General features: G+C 46.7%; 2 long non-coding RNA genes across 3 annotated transcripts in view; one reads left to right on the top strand and one right to left on the bottom strand.

Moving 5' to 3' along the window:
• Window positions 1-14,104, bottom strand: part of LOC309332724 — a 49,198-nt gene extending 35,094 nt beyond the window's left edge. Inside the window, exon 1 of the long non-coding RNA XR_014152312.1 lies at window positions 14,037-14,104. This is a non-coding gene — a long non-coding RNA (uncharacterized lncRNA). The remainder of the gene's footprint in view (window positions 1-14,036) is intronic.
• LOC309332719 overlaps window positions 1-15,456 on the top strand; it is a 132,756-nt gene extending 117,300 nt beyond the window's left edge. For both annotated transcript variants that reach the window (XR_014152304.1, XR_014152305.1), the window contains 2 exons: window positions 13,945-14,277; window positions 15,074-15,456. This is a non-coding gene — a long non-coding RNA (uncharacterized lncRNA). The remainder of the gene's footprint in view (window positions 1-13,944; window positions 14,278-15,073) is intronic.
• The last annotated feature ends 302 nt before the right edge of the window (window positions 15,457-15,758 follow it).

Raw genomic sequence — 15,758 nt, 5'->3', positions numbered from 1 at the left:
ATATATACGAAAGCAAATATATATATATATATATATATATATATATATATATATATATATATTCAAATTTAGGAGGATAGGGAAGTACAGAAAGGGGGGGGGAATAGATAATATTGATAGAGAGATATAGATAGATAGGTAGATTAGAAATTTAAAAGACCCATAAAGATTATCAAATCCTACAAAGTACTGAGCGCAAATATAACATTGAATCACAATGGCAGAAAATAAGTCAGCAAGCTGACATTTACCAAGAGTTAGACAAAGGTTAGTGTACTAAATATTATTTACAATTCTTGGTAGTTTGCTATTAGAGAAATACCAGATATTTCTTCAACACCTCAGGACGTATTTTCCACCGGATTTTGATGAACACCAGTTCGCTTATAGGAGAAATAGGTCAAGAGATGATGCCATGGCCACGGCTTTTCACCTTGCACCAAGTCAACTGGAGAGACCAGGGAATTATGTCAGAATGCTGTTTATTGATTATAGCTCGGCTTTTAATACCATTCTTCTGGACATTCTTATTAAAAAGCTGGTGGACCTGGACCTTTCCCCGACCATCTGTGGTTGGATTAAAGACTTTCTGAGGGGTCGCACACAAATAGTGAGGATTGGGCCTGCTACATCTACCTCTCTGAAGCTCAGCACTGGCACCCCACAGGGATGCGTGCTGAGTCCCTACCTGTACTCATTGTATACATATGACTGTATTTCATCTGATCCATCCACTGCAATTATTAAGTTTGCAGATGATAGCACCATAATGGGTCTAATTACAGGTGGAGATGAATCAGCGTATAGGGAGGAGGTTCAAAAAGTCTCCACATGGTGCCTAGAGAATAACTTGCACCTAAATATCAGCAAGACAAAGGAGATGGTGTTGGACTTTTGGAGGAAGAGAGGGGAACTAGCCCCGTTGTATATCAGGGTGGGTTGTGTGGAGAGAGTCTCTTCCTTTAAATTCCTGGGAGTTTACCTTAGTGAAGACCTCACTTGGAAAATCAATACAATGCAGGTGGTTAGTGTTGTGACGTGGGGTTTGTGATTTCAGCTCTCTTGACATAATATGCTGGAGACAGTTCTCTAGTAACACTTCTTTATTAAAGTAACAAGACTGAGACCTGAGGAGGGGAGAGCTACATTTATAGGGACAGGGAACTAGCTAGAAAGGATACATTTTGGAGGGAACAATATCAGGCAATCACAGTCCTGCCTTTTGGAGGAAACCAATAAGACAGAGGATCCAAATACAGCAGCTTAAATGAACCAATAGTAGCTGTACCCTCTGGAACCAAAAGGCAGTTACTTTACCCTAATGCAATTACAGACAATAATAATACAGATATAAAATCCTTTGACTCAATACACAACACCCCTCCCCCCCCCCAGTGAGCACAGCAGACGTAATCTCTCAGGTACTGTGGGGTCCTACAACTTCTACTTGATCTCCTGACAACAGGTGTTGCCGGTTCTGGATTGGGTGTCACCTGTGGTAGGGGGGCTGCTATAGGGGTTTCGTCAGGAACAGATGGAGTCCCAGACATCTCAGGGTCCCCTACCTGTACCTCGTCATCCTGAGGACTAGCAGACCCTGGTTCATTTGCTGAAGCCCCTGGTGATTGCACCTCTGGGCCATTTTCACTCTGGTCTTGCAGCTCTGCGTCGTTAGCCAGGGATGAATTATCAGACTCCTCCCTGTTGAGCGCCCGGCGCCTCAGCTGATCTATATGTCTCTTCCAAACTTGCCCATTTTCCAAAGTCACATAATAGGACACAGGTCCACTAGTCCGGGTGACCACACCAGCCACCCACCGCGAACCTCGTGAATAGTTCCTCACCCAGACCAGATCTTCAGGGGCGAAATACCTTGTTGTGTCAGTCTCAGCCTGGGGGTTTGCTCTTGAATTACAGTTTGGCATTTTATCCGGGTGGACATAATCCAGCACCGTTACCAATCTTCTACCCAAGAGCAGCTCAGCTGGCGACTTGCCCGTCGCAGTACACGGTGTCGCATGCTGCAAAAATAACATTTGCGCGATGCGAGCTGACCAGTTACCCTCCATTAAGCGCGCAATGGATTATTTGGCTGTTCTTACCATGCGCTCCGCCTGCCCATTGGAGGATGGGTGAAAGGGCGTGGATGTGACCCCTCTTATGAAGTTATCAGCCAAGAATGCCCTGAATTCTTGGGATACAAAAGCTGCCCCATTATCTGATACAATGGTCTCAGGTAACCCGTGGGTTGCAAACAGCTGCCTCAACACCTTGATTACGGCAGCTGATGCCATGCTAGGGACCATCGCCACTTCTAACCATTTGGAATATGCGTCGACGATAACCAAAAAGACCTTCCCCTGGAATGGCCCAGCAAAATCTAAGTGCAGCCGGCTCCAGGGAGCTCTGGACTGCTCCCACCAGTGAACTGGTGTTCTGGCCACTTCTGGCCGCACCTCTTGGCATGCCTTGCATGTTCGTACCCATTGTTCTATGTTCTGGTCCATTCCAGGCCACCACACATAACATCGGGCTAGCGACTTCATCCTGACCATTCCCGGGTGTCCCATGTGAAGCGTCTCAAGAACCCTGTTTCTCAGTGGTGCTGGGATGATCACCCTATCTCCCCACAGGAGACAACCCTTATGCATGGATAACTCGTGCTGCCTTGTCGCATAAGGCCTGAATTTGTCTTCATGCGGACCACCTGGCCACCCCCTCCCCACCCAAGTGAGCACACGGGAGAGAACAGCATCTTTCCTCGTTTTCTCAGCAATATCAGTAGCCGTTACAGGAGCCCCCGGAAGTGTTTCCAGCATCATTATGTGCTCCGCTGGAGCAGGATCCTCATTGCTCCCGCCAGGAAGGGGCAATCGACTCAGCGCATCAGCGTGGCACAACCGTTTCCCCGGCACATGGGTCAAGGTGTACTGGAACCCGTTCAGGAATATAGACCAACGCAACATTCTGGGGGAGAGAATTTGTGGCGTTTGTTTGTTCGGAATGAACAACCCCAACAGTGGTTTGTGGTCCGTTTCAATGGAGAAATGACGACCATACACATAATCATGGAACTTTTTGATTGCTGCCACAATTGCAAGCGCCTCTTTGTCAATTTGAGCATAGTTGCGCTCCGTGGGCGACAACGTACGGGAATAGAAAGAGATGGGCTTTTCCGACCCATCCGGTTCCCTATGACTCAGCACCGCCCCCAGGCCGTATTGAGAGGCATCACATACCAGGACCAGCGGCTTCGATTCATCATAATGAGCAAGACGCTCTTGCTACTCAGCATTCCTCGCAAGGAGTCAAAAGCCTTCTGCTGCTCCTGCCCCCATCGCCACACATTCTTTTTCTGCAACAGTCTATGTAATGGTTCAGCTACCGAAGCTTTCTGGGGTAAGAACGAATGATCAAAGTTAATAAGTCCCAGGAATGACTGCAACTCCGTCTTGTTCTGTGGTCGTGGTGCCTCGATGATGGCCTTAACCTTAGCATCTGTGGGGTGGATGCCTGATGCATCAATTTTAAACCCCAAGAATTCCACAGTTGGCACCCCAAAACTGCATTTTTCCTTTTTTAGTTGCAACCCCGCCTCCTTGAACTTGAGCAACACGGCACGGACACGCGCAACCAGTTCCTGTGGGTCTTTTCCAGCAATCAAAACGTCATCAAAAAATGGCAAGACCCCCGGCAGACCTCTTAACAGGCGTTCCATGAGCCCTTGAAAAATCCCTGGGGCCACACAAACTCCAAATTTTAATCTGTTAACTCTGAACGCCCCTTTGTGTGTGACAATAGTCTGTGCTTCCGCTGATTGTGGGGTTACTGGCAGCTGTTGGTAAGCTTGCGCCAGGTCAATTTTGGCGAACACCTTGCCCCCAGCCAGTTTAGCCAACAGATGTGATACGACTGGAATGGGGTATGAGTTTCCCCTGAGTGCCTTATTGATAGTACATTTGTAATCAGCACAGATCCTGACTTCCCCATTTGCTTTAAGGGGCGTGACGATTGGAATCTCCCACTTAGCGGAGTCCACGGGTGAGAGAACTCCCTGCTTGACCAATTTATCCAGCTCTGCTTCGATCTTGGGTTGCAGTGCAAATGGCACTCGCCTTGGTTTGAGTCGGATTGGGGCCACCCCAGGGTCCAATTCGAAGTCAACTGGGGGCCCTTTATAACAACCCAGTTTTCCATTAAAGAGACCAGCAAATTCTTTGTATAATGCCTCGCTCATCTCGGGGCAGGTTTGGATTGAATTAAGCCCTGATATACTCAGTCCCAGGGCGGGAAACCAGTCAGTGCCCAAGAGACTGGGGCGACTGCCCTTCGCAATCACCAGTTTGAGTACCGCCTGTTTGTCCCGGAACTGTACTCTCACGGCACACATTCCCATGACATGGATGCGGCCCGCTGAGTATGACTGCAAAGTTGCCGGGAAGGGCTCCAGAGGGGGCAACTTACCCCTGGGGAAGAATGTCCTCGCGGTCTGGTCCGACGCGATAGTGAATCCAGATCCGGAGTCCACCTCCATGTCGCACAGCTGACCCTCAATCTTCACCTTGACGTGTGCCTTGCCTTGCGCTGGAAACTGCACGACCCTCCCGTTGATCTCCGTTACGTAGTTGCAGTCCTTTAGAACATGGTTTGCTGTGGCCGATCTGCGATGCTCCAGTCTAGGTGCTCCTGTCGCTCCCAACGCCGCCGATCTACAGACCCTGGCGATGTGACCTGTCTTTCCGCACGTCCGGCACATAGCATCCCGGAAACGACAACTCTTCCGCTCATGGTTTCCGCCATAACCAGGGCACCTGCCTCGGTGATCTTTGTGCACTGTGCAGGCCTGACACACTGACTCGACCCCATGGACTGGGCTCTGGCTCGGAGTAGCCTCTAGCTCGTCCATGGCATGCGCAACTCCTATCTGTGGCTTAGGGGCCCTGCGACTGGCATCAAGCTCCTCTCTTTCATAATTCTCCGTGGCGGTGGCCTCCTTCAAGGCTGAAGCAAGGGTAACCTCTTCTTTGGCCACGATGCGTCTTCTGGCTTTCTTGCTGCTCAGACCACCAATAAACCGATCCAGGAGAGTCTCTTCCAGATCTTGGAAGTCGCAGTGCTGAGCGAGCTTCCGCAGTTCAGCTAGAAATGCAGATACAGACTCCCCAGCACGTTGCTGCCTCTTATGAAACTCCATCCGCCGGGCCATCTTGGTCTCAGTAGGCGCTAAATGGCTTGTTAGGCAGGCAAGAATATCTTTGAGAGATGTCTCACTTAGCTTCGCTGGGGCAAGCAATGCCTTGGCCAGCTTGAAGATCTCAGGCCCACAGTAGCTCAGGAATGTGGCCCTTCTTTTGCTGGCATCGGTGATCCCTTGAGCCACTGCGAAGAACTCGAAGCGTTCGACGTAGTCTTCCCACGTGTGGGGCTCTGATGGCTGGAAGGGCTCCAATACCCTTGGACTCTCCATTGTCCTGTGGGCAGGGTCGTCTTCTCAGCTGGCCAGTGAGTCTTGTTCTTAGCTACAATCCAGACTCTGAGGCAGGGCTGCGTTTAACCGCTCCTCAGCATCCCGGATCCCATCCTCATCGCCAGTTGTTGTGACGTGGGGTTTGTGATTTCAGCTCTCTTGACATAATATGCTGGAGACAGTTCTCTAGTAACACTTCTTTATTAAAGTAACAAGACTGAGACCTGAGGAGGGGAGAGCTACATTTATAGGGACAGGGAACTAGCTAGAAAGGATACATTTTGGAGGGAACAATATCAGGCAATCACAGTCCTGCCTTTTGGAGGAAACCAATAAGACAGAGGATCCAAATACAGCAGCTTAAATGAACCAATAGTAGCTGTACCCTCTGGAACCAAAAGGCAGTTACTTTACCCTAATGCAAATACAGACAATAATAATACAGATATAAAATCCTTTGACTCAATACACAACAGTTAGGAAGGCCCAAAAGAGACTCCATTTCCTTAGGGTCCTGCAAAAGAACAAGGTCAAACAAAAACTGATGATCTCCTTCTACCTGGCCATAATACAAAGTGTCCTTTCATACTTTATTACAGTGTGGTACGCTGGTTTGATATACATCTATATTCTCTGCAGCCAAAGATGGAGAAGCTCTATACAGTCAGCAAAAACAAGACCTGGAGCTGACTGTGGCTCAGATAATCAGCTTCTTATAGCAAAATTCAGGCTTAAAGTGAAGAAAGTAGGAAAAAACACTGGGCCCGTAAGATGCAATCTAAATCAAATCCCTTATGAATACACAGTGGAAGTGAGGAACAGGTTTAAGGATTTAGATTTGGTGGACAGAGTGCCTGAAGAATTATGGATGGAGGCTCGTAACATTATACAGGAGGCAGCAACTAAAACCATCCCAACGAAAAGGAAATGCAAGAAAGCAAAGTGGCTGTCCAATGAGGCCTTACAAATAGCGGGGGAGAGAAGGCAAGCAAAATGCGAGGGAGATAGTGAAAGATACAGGAAATTGAATGCAGCTTTCCAAAAAATAGCAAGGAGAGACAAGAAGGCCTTCTTAAATGAGCAATGCAAAGAAATAGAGGAAAACAACAGAATGGGAAAAACCAGAGATGTGTTTAAGAAAATTGGAGATATGAAAGGAACATTTTGTACAAAGATTACCTTAATAAAGGACAAAAGTGGTAAGGACCTAACAGAAGCAGAAGACATCAAGAAGAGGTGGCAAAAATACACAGAGGAATTATACCAGAAAGATATGGTTGTCTCATACACCCCAGGTAGTGTGGTTGCTGACCTTGAGCCACACATCCTGGAGAGTGAAGTCAAATGGGACTTAGATAGCACTGCTAATAACAAGGCCAGTGGAAGTGATGATATTCCAGCTGAACTATTTAAAAATTTAAAAGATGATGCTGTTAAGGGAGAGAAGGTAAGCAAAATGTGAGGGAGATAGTGAAAGATGTGGCTCACATTTTTTGGTTCTTGCGGGGGGGGGGATCTGAACCCCAATATTCCATCTTTGACTGTGGTCACTTTTCTAATAGCCACTGCCAAAATGGAAATAGCTGTCAGGTGGGTAATGGGGGGAGGCCCTCACTTTATGATCTTGGTTTTTCCCAGGTATGGGAAATGGCACAATCTGGGAGTTTGAATCAACACAGCAATGAGATGATAAATGGGCAGAGTAAGAAGGATAAATTACTAAGTACATGGTAATTGTTCATTGATCATGTCAACAAATTGGCACTGTTATTACGGCCACCTGCCCCGGGTGTAGCCATGATTTTTTTTTTTTTTTGAGGGGGGGGAATTAGGGTTGCCATATTTTGAAGAGCTAAAAAGAGGACGCCATGAAGATTCTCATTTTAAATACTCTTACTATATACTCTTACAAGTCTTCAATCACCAGTCTTGTCTAGGACTCATCCAGAAAGTATAGCCAGAGACATTTGGGCAAATTTTAAAAATGTTACCCCTGAAAAAGAGGATGTGTCCTGGAAAAAGAGGACACACAGTAACCGTGGGAGGCAGGCAGAACTGAGTTACCTGGGACACAATTGGTCAATTAAGTATATTTTTATTTTCTTGATGGGGGGGGCAGTTCTCCCCCAACACACCACCTGCAACCAGGGATGGAGGAAAGGGGGTGCGGTATGTGCGGGGCCGCCCCGGGTGTCCTCATTGAGGGGGGTGACAGAATGCCAGGCGGCACTAACCATGGGACCTGCAAAGTGCCCAAGGCTCTGTGCTGCCCAGTTTGCCTGCTGCCTCCCCCCCCAAACTGTAGGGCGACTGAGTGGGAGGAGGCAGGCAGACTCTGGAGGCCCCACGGTGCGCCCCACACCTATGGGCTGCTCACCCCACCCTCGTCCCACCCCTATGGGCAGCTTGCGCCCCAGGTGTCCGAGCGGCTTTCTCCGCCACTGACTGTCCCTGGCAATAATACTGGTTTTAGCCCTCTCACTGGTCAGAGCTGAAGTTGGGATTTACAACTTTAAAAAGAGATACAACAAATTTTCCCTTGTGATCTCCATAGTTGGCAATTTTAAATGTTGCTTGTAGATAGATAGATAGAGAGGGGGGGTAGATAGCTTTAACAGTTTCTTAGCATTTTCTTAAAGCATTTTCTTAAAGCGATAGGCTATCCATTTTGGGGCCCCTGGGGCCCCTCCCACAAGGAGAACCTCCAAAAAAGCACACTGTGGAGGAGAGTTTCCTGGCTGTCACTCCAAGAAGAATTCAAACTCAGGCTGCAGTGTCTACCAAAATCTTTAATGTTCAGATCAGTGTGATACATGGGCTAAATGTCATTAGAAGGCACAGCAGGTTCTACACATAGCCAAGCAAACAAAGACATGAATCCAGGAATGACACATACCCTGGATTAGGAGCTAACTCCTCTTAAGCCCATAACCCCCCAAAAATATTTAAGGGGGCCAGGAACCCCCCCCCCAGTTGATGGCCATTGCCATTTAACTGTGTGTGCCGTGTCATGTGACTATGTAGGGCAGGGCTTACTGCCCCCCGCCCCCCATATTTTATTCAAGATGGCCCCCCAGCAACCCTGTTATTAGAGAGTGGGGCTGGCACTACTTTCTCACCCATGCGCAGTGATCCCATGTTGAAAACAAACACATTTGTATCCACTGTATTAATGCGCCAAGGGACTATTTTATGTGTCCTTATGACTAACAGGTGGTGGAAGGAGCGAGCCAGAGTCTAGTGAGTGAGACTGTCCCTGGCTATAATACTGGTTTTAGCCCTCTCACTGGTCAGAGGTGAAGTTGTTATTTACAACTTTAAAAAGAGATACAACAAATTTTCCCTTGTGATCTCCATAGTTGGCAGTTTTAAATGTTGCTTGTAGATAGACAGACAGACAGACAGATGGACAGAAGATAAATAGATTCACTAACTCCCTAAAAATTTTAAATTTACATTTTAAATTTAAAGGAAACTGAAAGTAAATAAGAAGACCGACAAAGAATTAATCATAGTAAAACAGGGAGAGTAAATTCTGGACAGATGCTGGACTTTGAGAAAGCCCCCAAAAGAAAGCTTAGCCAAGAAAAAATTAAACTGAAAAATCTTAAAATACACCAAGATGAAGATTTTAAAGAGAATCAAGAAAAGCAGATACACCTGATGGCTAGAAAAGCCAAGAGAAAACAAAGACACATGAAGGAACGTGAGGGGCGAAATCAAGTTTATTTCCCTTTCGAGCAACAAGTCTTTGGATGTACAAAGGAGCAGAGGAAAGGGTAGGTGGATCTGAAATCTGCTTCAAGCAGAGTGAAGAATAATGGCAGAAAACAGAAGGCATTTCTTTTAAAAGCAGAAGCCATTTCATAAAAAGAAGTTTGGCCTTTCTGTTGCCGAAGTTATTATTATCATTACTGTTATTACTATTTATTGAATTTCTATGCCGCCCTAGACCCGAAGGTCTAAGGGCGGCTCACATAAAATATCCAATGTACAAAATTGAAGCCAAAAGAAGGACCCAAGAAGGGGTTCCCAGAGCAGAGACAGCAGGAGTCAGGCTCCCCCTGGCCAGAGAGGGGCGGGCGCAACTGGGCCACCAGCCGAAGCTGATGGAAGGCACTGGGGGGCACTGAGCTGACTGGGGGTCACCCTTGTCTCTCGCCAGAGGTGCAGGGCGACCAAGGCAGTTTCCGTGCCAAAAGCAGGCCTAAACCCTGAAGGAAATGGAGCCAGAAAAGCAGCTTCTTCCAAGGGCCCCTGGATCTGGTCTGCGACCAGTTGCTCCAGAACCTCGCTCCAGAAGTTGGAAAAACCAAGGCAGGTAAGATTTTAGCACAGGTAAGACTTAGAAGTGAGAAGGGTAGGGGGATCCAGGGGAATCCAGGGGGAAAGAAAGCTGTGCATGTGATAAAGAGCAAAGCAGAGGCGCAGAAGACAACATAGTTCCATTTAATTTAATTTTAGCTCAGGCTGCCCTGTTGACAAAAATGATTTGCAGCCATTTTGTGATAGCTTCTTGGGGACTATAGATAAGCTCCTTTGCTAGTGGGCAGAACTTAATTTTATGTATATTGTGGCTTCCAAGGAGAAGAATAACAAACCCTCTGGAGCAGCTGCTTAAAAGTGGTGACATTTGGCACATGAAGCCAAACAAATTGTACTTACTGGGCAACTGCAGAAGAGGGTCACCAAAATATTGTTGAGTTTTTGTTCATTCCGAAGTGTATAAATCCAGAAGGTTCCAAACATTTTGCATCCTCGCCAGTAATTCTGTTCCTAAATTAGAATACCAATTTAGAATACCCATTTTAAAAGTTGATGCATCAAACTGCTTCTTTTGTCTCTAACAGTTGCCTCGCTGATTTCAGTGTGAAAAAGCAAATAAGGCATTCTGAGGGTCAATCTACTGATGGCATTGGTAGTGGCGGCCTAGTAGAGGCACTGGAGTGAGTAGAGGTTTTCACCATTTTGTCGGCCATTTCTAAGCAAAAGTCCAGCAAACGTTTAAGCACAAACATATTCACAATTAGGAAGGATGAGCCGTGACCATTTTTCCCTGTACATAAAGGGCAGATTTTTTTTTCTGCTAATGGTAAGGCTGAAATGACTGAGAAAATATTTGAAATCTTATGAATCCCTGCTCTCTGGCCATTTTTACTCATACATAAGGGGGTGGCTGATTGTTCCACTAATGATCGGAGAGGGCCACACAAAATCATAATAACCCACATTTGTGAAACCTTTTGGAATAGAGGTCTGTACCCTTCAATCCTGTAGATAAAGGAGGCATGTAGCTCCCAATTTTCTTTGCCTGGGGTACATGTATGATTGTTTAATGCAGGGAACACGATCCATAAATGCTGAGACTTTATTAGAAATTTAATTTGACCCAAATTGTATTGCTGACTTCTTGGTGAAAACTTGCACGATAGGGTTGATAGTTGCTGGGTTTCCATCAAATACTACCTTCAACTGCAATCGTAGCTTCTATTAAAAAAGACTTTTGAATCATCAGAGGTGGTGATAGGCACTCATAACTAACAAGTGATCTCTAAATGCTCCATCGTAATTATGGCAGCAATACAGTTGTGTGTCTTCTGGCTGAAGGTCAACTAGGTGAGTATCTTGTGCTTGGCTGAGGGGAAAATCTCTGTTGTGTTCTGCCTGCAACTCTTTGTACAAAGATTCTTTCAGGTCGCAGTGAGGGGGACCATGCAAGCACCCTGAGCCTGCTGGAGAAAAGGTAGGCTCTAAATGGAATCACACATCAAATATGCAAACTAAATATTCCAAAGAGCTTGTATTGAGCAACGTTGGTTATTCAATTCCTGTTTCAGAAGAGCTGCGAACTCGGAAGCCGAATGCCGTCGCTCTATGTGCTTCTACCTGGGGGGACTTCTCTTGTCGGGACACCACTGCAGGGAAGGCCCTTTCCTGTGCCATCACCACATAATAAGGTACATCTTTGGGTGGGACAGCCAGCCTTGTTTTGTTCCAGCTCTTATTTTTACAGACCTCACAGAGCTACCTGTGCCGGAAGCAGATCTGCTCCATTGACAAATAAGAGGCAGTGTCTGAGCTCTTGATCCATCAAGTGAACATCTGCAGTGCAGGATTGAGAGACACCTGCGTCTTGACTGCGCTGCTTTAGGTAACCGGCTGTTTTTGCTCCTGTGTCTGGAGGGGAGGGCTGCTGAAGACCCTAGTCTCTTCCAGGTGCATCTCAGGGACACAAGAAGTAGAATTTTGCAAGCCTTCAGGAAACTTAACGGCAAGTGAACTTCATACTCCACAATTCAGTATTCTTTTTCAGTACAATCCTTTTGTGCTTGCTTCTCCATTTTCCCCGCTTGATCTCTTCACAGTTCTGTCCCAGAGCCCACCACACTCAGGTGAAGCCAGCTCTTCCTGCAGAAGTCAGGTCAGTAAGAAGAGCTGTGTTCCAAAAACATTTCTCTGGAAGTGGCGGGAAAGGGCCGGGGACAAACTAATGAGTCCAAATTTCTTTTCACAGACCAGAAGAAACTTCTAGGCCCATGAATTCACATTTCGGAGGGACAAACAAAAAGGTGAGCATAAAGGCAGAGTTTGAAGACTGGAACCAGCCTCTCTGTTCTGCCCTGCAAATGAATGGCAGTCAGCATGGCACTCTGTGACTTAAACACATCTAGGTGAATATCCCTTGTTAATGGCAAGGGATAAAACCTCGATTGTGTTCTGTCTGCAACTTCATAATTCTTAAGGGTTTTCTTTTTCCCTGAGAGAACATTCTGTATTCAGAGTGTTCTCTCAGGTTTTGCTTTTCACCTTGTTGCATTGGCCAAAAAAAAGCAAAAGACGCTGGTGGTTGGCGCTCCTGGTTTCCAGGACGGGGTTCAAGCCCCTGCGGTGTCCCTGCTTACTTCCAATGCAACCTCTCTCTCTCTCTCTCTCTCTCTCTCTTTATCCATCTCTCCCCCTTAAGAACTAAATGAAGGAAAGTGCTCCTCTGATGCATCCCTGGTGTGTGTCTAAGACAAGGTGGATTACATGGATGCTTCCCATCCTAGCACTCCGTGCCATAGGGAACAAAATACTAACTATACACACACACACACACACACACACACACACACACACACACACACAAATATATACATATACACACACACATATATATATACACATGACTGTCTATTAATATTGCATTGTTTGTTTAGAAATCCGCTCCACTTCCCAGTGGGGAGGAGTTGCAGTGGACTGCATGGTCACCACCTCCCCACCGGGGGTGGGGGACTTTGTCCCTCGTTGCCCGGAGGGAGGATCCCGGCCACCTCAGAGTACGGCCAGCCAATCCGTTGGCGGGGTGTGTGTAGCCAGGGCCATTTAAACCGAGGCACTAGCCAGAGGTCTTCCTCTTTGGCTCGCTTCCTCAATCACCCACCCTCCCTCCCTATTTTGCAGGTTAGGCAATGGCCTTGCTATGGACTTCGGTTGGTCGCCTTGCTTGTCCGAGGGGCCTGGTAGGAATTTTTCCGCTTGGCAAATTGGCACTGGCCACTTGGTTTTCGCCTACCTCGTAGCAATCGTCACAACTTTGTTAGGGTTACGGTTAGGCATTGATTGACCTTGTGTGGGGGAGGGGAGGTGTGGCCATCACCTGCCCCTCCATGCTTAAGGGTATTCCGTTAAAGGAATCCAGCAGTGTGGATCTTGTCTGAAGCCCGGTTGGGGGCTAGGGACTTGACAGGACCCCGATGGGAACACCAGGGGGAGCTTGAGTTGGTTTGAATCGACAAGGCTCCCCCTTGGGCTGCTAAGAAAGATCCTTCCAGAGCCACTGCAGGTCAGGGATACCCAGGCATTAGAAGAACTATCCACCCAGATCTTCAGGAGGGCCAGAATTGCATTTTGCAATGTTTTCCACATTAGTTTGTGGAAATTTCTTTCTTTCTTCAGGGCAGTATGTTGCTGAAGGGAACAGCACACCTTCCCCTGCAGTGAGAATTCACACACACACACACACACACACACACACACACACACACAGTATATTGGGGAATGGGAGCACCAATGACTCACACACCTCTTCCAATATTTATTTTAGTGCATGTAATTCCCCTCTTCCAGAAAATTCCAATATTACTGTATTAGAATGAAGCGCATATGGATATGAATGAAGAATATTACTGTATTAGAATGAAGCGCATATACAAGTCTGATGAATGCGTAATGAAAGTGACGAATATGGATGATTTACGGGACAGCTGAGGGAAGTACAAAAGAGAAAGAAGATATGAAAATGATGTGAAACTATTGTGTATATATATATATATATATATATATACATTATTTTCTGTTGTTTTTGTTGTTTTGTTTTGTTTTATGTTTAATAATAAAAATTATATGGGAAAAAAAAAATAGAATGAAGCGCATATGACACTAAATGTGACACTCATTTGGTACCAATGTTCTGGGCCTGGTTACAAGCCACAGAGGTGCTCTGGCCTGGCCGTGTCAGAGCTCCGCAGTCAAAAACCAGGGACTAGAAGCTCTCCCAGAAATATTAAACATAGAATACAAAAGTGACCTTGAATAAGAGAGAGTGTCTCTTGTTGGAAAGGTAGGCTGTGTGGGCCTGTGTTTGTGTGTGTCATTTTCTTGTACATTTTATGCTCCTTATCGCTACCCCCCAACATCTGTGAGCTGAGGATCCCTTTCACATCATCATCATTGGCCCAGATTGCGCTGGGCTCCCTGGCCCCTGACCCTGAGCCCCACAAAGAAGGGATCAGCAAGGAACTGGATGTGACGGAGGACATCTTGCATGTGTGAGTATTGGCCAGGCGCCCCCTTCTACAAGAGGCAAGGTGTGGCGACAGTCGGGGCAGATGGTGGGCTCTGAGTCCCCTGTGCAGCCTGCAGGAAGGTCTCCTGCACAAGCTGCCGGAGGATGAGAGACAAGGTGGCGCCATAATGGATGGCATGCTGGGCTTGAACCAGGGTTTAAAAAACAACAGTTTTATTATTTTTTATTAGTTATTTATCTCCTTGACATCTGATGGGAGGATGTTCCACAGGGCGGGTGCCACCACCAAGGAGGCCCTCTGCCTGGATCTCTGTAACCTCATTTCTCACAGGAGGGAACTGCCAGGAGGTCCTTGGAGCGGAACCCTTTTGAATGAGTCTGTTTCTTGGCCCGTCCTACCCTGCAGGGCTGTTTTGAGCAAAACCTGGAGGAAGAGTGGGGTGCAATTACAGGAAGTGGTGTGCTGAGCAAGACCTCTGTTTAGATCCGTGTGCTTCTGCACACAGGACAATTTCCTGGGGATGGAGGAATCTGCCTACCATCCATTTAGCACCATCTGCAGTTTTTCAGGAGGACAGAGAGGCGTAGCTCCCAGACCTGCCAGGGATTGACCATCTGCATGCAAAGTGGCTGCTCTCCCACTGAGCTGGGGCCCTTCTGCACCCCGACCTTCTGTTGTCTCCCCTTGCTGACTTAGCTGCCAAAATCATTCATCTCTCACAGCACTCCCATAACATGAATCCTCCTCCCTGCCTGCTCCCGGATGCAAGTGTTGCCGTTTTATGTTTCAGTCTACACAATATATTATTTTTTTGCAGTCGATGGAGAGCAGATGAAGCCCAGATTCTGCGTGTGTCCACCAGCTACTTCATGGAGCATCTCTGCTTGGTTGTGGAAACTATGGACCTGTTTGGGCCTCCTGTGGCTTGATAGATGATTGCAACAGGAAGCTTCCCAATAATCTTGGCTGGACTCTGGACTTGCCCATGGACTACTGATGTGAGAGGAGGCGCTGAACATGCCATCCTTAGAGCCAAGATGTTGCTTTGTGTTCTGGAGCCAGCGGGGAACTCTTTGGTGTCTGATACTCTTGGACATTGATAGATTTTGGGTGCTGAGAAGCAGGCAAGCCTGGGACTGCCTTGATATAAGACAAAGTACATAGAATCTGGTGCTCTAATAAATTATCCAGTGTACTTTACTTTATAGTCTGCATGTGTTAACTGATTAAATATATTTGAGCCAGCTCACCATATTGATTAATCAATTATATAAACACAAGCAAAATCTTAACCATAGTGTTTTGGGGTGGGGTTTTTCTTTTTGAGGCTCCTGAACTGAGATGATATCATAAGAGAGAAAATTCTAACAAAAAGACAGATGCTGATGTTCATTGTTTAGAAAAGGGAAAGCCATCTGTTTTCTAGAAATAGAAACAGGAAAACCATCAATTCTTTTTCGTCAAATTTGTCAAGAAGGCAGTGCTCTGAGGCTTGTGAGTTT

Source organism: Podarcis erhardii, assembly GCF_964252035.2.
Source record: "Podarcis erhardii genome assembly, chromosome: 17".
Taxonomy (NCBI): Eukaryota; Metazoa; Chordata; class Lepidosauria; order Squamata; family Lacertidae; genus Podarcis; species Podarcis erhardii.
Note: the sequence above shows the minus strand (reverse complement) of the source record. Positions and strands in the feature narration are given on the sequence as shown.